This window comes from Poecilia latipinna, unplaced genomic scaffold, assembly GCF_001443285.1.
Source record: "Poecilia latipinna isolate Pla-1442-1.1 unplaced genomic scaffold, P_latipinna-1.0 Scaffold614, whole genome shotgun sequence".
Taxonomy (NCBI): domain Eukaryota; kingdom Metazoa; phylum Chordata; class Actinopteri; order Cyprinodontiformes; family Poeciliidae; genus Poecilia; species Poecilia latipinna.
The window spans coordinates 162,114-165,714 of NW_015113230.1; positions in this window are offsets into that span (position 1 = coordinate 162,114).

Genomic DNA, 3,601 nt, shown 5'->3' on the forward strand with positions numbered 1-3,601 from the left:
GCGGGCCACATGTGGCCCGCGGGCCTTGAGTTTGAAACATGTGTTTTAAACGAAGAAACATGAGAGCATATATGATTTTCAATTTTTATAAAATAAGAAATCAGCCAAAAAAGAAAAAAATTAATTGAATTAAAAAGAATTAACCAAAATATTGCCTTGCATGAAAAAAATATATGTATATTTTTGCTATCATTATATAGAATAACAATATGAAACTGATTACTTAAAAGCTTTAAAAATTTATATTCCATCTTGTATTTGATTTTTACTTATGTTGAATATATTGTCTGTTTTATGTATATCATGTTCCTGTCCCCCAATAATTTCCCAGTCTCTGGGATTAAGAAAGTGCACTTTATGTAATACTACGTAATACACGTTTCTGTTTTGGATTTTATATATTTGCCTCATCCATCATGAACCTCCCTGCAAATCACTGTCTATGTCTTATCTAGTTACAAGTTTTCATCTAGAAGGAAAAGTGGGTCAAGTGTCAATTCTTACAGAAAAAAGAAATGAAGTATAGTCAAGTGCATAGATTAGAAAGAAAATAAAGTTCAAGGAAAAGAGCTTAAAAAACCCAAAGAAGAATTGCAAGCAATGGCAAAGGTTTTTAGACTGACATTTAGTCAGAATATATTTAGATAATATGAAAATTTGTTTAACAAACTTCCTATTCTACTAAAAAAAAATCCAATTATGAGGGAGCAAAATATTATACTAATTATCACTTCAATTAGATTCTGACTCGTTCTTTTGTTCCTGGTTAGGGGGGGGGCATGGCCTACAACAAGTAAACAAACTCCTGATAAGAGAAATTAAGCCAACGGAAGAAGAAATCCTGAATATATATATATTTTTACAGCGTGGTGTCATGGAGTTGTAAGCTCCCGGGCTGAGTCCTACTGTATATGTTCACTCATACATTAATAATGTGCTTTCAAGGTTAAGACAAGCAAAAAAAAAAAAAAAAATTGCTCAACGGCGAGGGAGATTTGATTCATCACCCTTTCCGTGTTATTTTTAGCAAATACCAAAACGGCTAACTCAGAAGAAGCACCAGCCTTTTTGATTGTGTCACGATAGAATATATTTAGATTAGCACAGATTACATTAAGATCTGGAGAGATTTTTCTAACTAAAATAAAAATAAAACTGCCTACCTGAGGTTATTTGTATGTAGAAAGGCATGCTTGCTATTCTGGCTTTTGAGTTGACCCAAGCTCTTATAAAGTTCAATTAAAGACTGGGCTCACTAGCCAGAGGCAGCCATGGTGTAGCTAAAATTGGTTTCTCAACTTTTATTTGAAGAAAAGCAGAAGGATATATTGATTTCATTTTCCAGTAAAGTAAGAAAAACTCTTTATATAATGCCATCTCTCACAAAATGCCCATTTTGTTTTATGTGCTTAGTAAACTGCATACGTTTTCAGGTGCCGAAAGAAAAAGCTATGGGGAAATGTTTGGGTGGCTGCAGATCACTTTGTGCGCTGATCTCAATTATCTTGTCATTAAAACGTTATTAAGGGGCATAAATGTGTGTATGACAACAATTTAGAGGAAGATGTGAAGACTATTGCAATTTGGAGAGAATAATTCACTTAAAGTGAATGTTTGGGAAACAAGAAGCCCAAGTACCCACAGTACCTCATACTGAAATACTTCAACCAGCGTTGAATTTCTCTGTACTAGAGGACAGTTCACCATGAGACCCATTCAACCTGAAATGAGGTTTGCAAATGTGCTGTGACCGAGCCACGTTGTAATTATCAGCCTTGATCAAACCTGGGTGGCCACAGAAAGTGTTTGATAAAAACTGGGAAACTGTGAGCTTTGTTGGCTTAATCTGTCTGCGAACAAAAAAATAAAAAATAAAAAATTACAGGAAACCCTGGAAATTCACAGGATTTAAGATGTCCTTTTCCAAAATGTCTATAAAATTGATTTCTGCTGTCATGTGAATGTTATCTAAATACATTTCTATTAAATATTCCATTCAGATTCAGTGGGGAAAAAAAGTCTGAGCGCATGAGGTTGTGTCATAGATATTGCTCAGGTGTATGCATCACAAAGCCCTTGCTTCATTTGTCAGGTTGTTCAACCCGATGAAGACATGCATGCACACGAGAGGACATGAATGTGTTTATATGCGTTTTATTCATAAGGCAGAGTAATGAATGCTGCTCCACGTGTCCATAGAGCTCCCCTCTCCCCAAGTCTGTCCACTGCGTTCTCGAAGCTTCCTTCAGAGAGGGGGGATGTAACGGCAAGCGTAGGATGGAGGACTAGATGAGAGGGAGGTGGAGAGGAACTGATGGAATATGGGGAGGAGGGGGTGGAGACAGGAGATGGGAAGAGTGAACATATGAGATGTGGAGACAGAGGTGCAGGCGGAGGAGGACAAATATAGAGAGAAGCATGGAGGGGAAGGAAGGGAGGGAAATGAGAGCGACTGAGAGGAGGTGGAGAGAGGGAAGAGAGATGCTGCGTTTCAGCGATACAGCGCTGGCAGCGGAGGCTGCAGCAGCAGACAAGAGAGCGGTGAGACAGGAAGAAATTTAAAAAAAGGAGGCGCAGTATGCTGTCAAAGAGCGGACAGTGGTTCCACACAGGTAAAACATCAACCAGCAAGCCACGAACCACCTCACTGAGGATCTTTTCTACAGTTACATTATCGATGAATATAATGTCAGAGGGGCCTCTTCCGAATAGGCGCATGAAAAATGTCCTAGTTGAGGGGCGACCCACCAGCCAACTCATGCATATGCGTTTGTTTCCATCCTTTCATTTGGTTATGCGCCTCTGTCAACAAACCCTCTCATCCCTGCAAACTCCCATGTTCCCTTAACTCTCCGTCCATCCACAATCTGGTCTCCTTTCCACCCACACAATATCTCCCTCCTCCTCCTCCTACTTCTCCTCCACTCTTTTCCTCATCTCCTTCCTCCTCCCCCTCCCCTTTCCTCTCTCCATTTGTATCTCCTTTGCTGTCACTTCCACACTTCCTGAGGGCATTTTTATTTTTCATGCACATGCTTCTTCTCCAGTTCTTCTGTTTTCTTCTCAGAGCACCTCTCTGTTATTTTGTTGTGTATTCAGGCAACATTTTCTGTGTTGTGTTTTTTTGTTTCCCCCTGACAGCCTCTTGAAGAACCAACAGCAAGTTTTAAACGGATAGGGAGGGAAAACAAAGCCATAGCTGCACCAGAGACTACAACACACACACACACACACACACACACACACACACACACACACACACACACACACACACACACACACACACACACAAGACATTTCTTCAGCAAGAGATGAATTCAAAGTAAGACAATTAGCAAAATCGCAGACAAAACAACATCACAAATGTTCAGTCAAACTCATGTGTCTCCGGGCTTACAATATTTGTATTTTTGTCTGTCCAGAGGCAATCCTTGGCTGAATGATACAAACACATTCCTCTGGTGTCAAAGATGTAAAGACATGCTGAACGAATCCTGATGGGTTCTTAGAGAGACGAGGCACCACCATAAAAAAAAGACAAAAAAAAGGGGGTGTGAAGGTGGTGGTGGCAGAGGAGGGGGGGGGCATTGCAAGCTTCTGG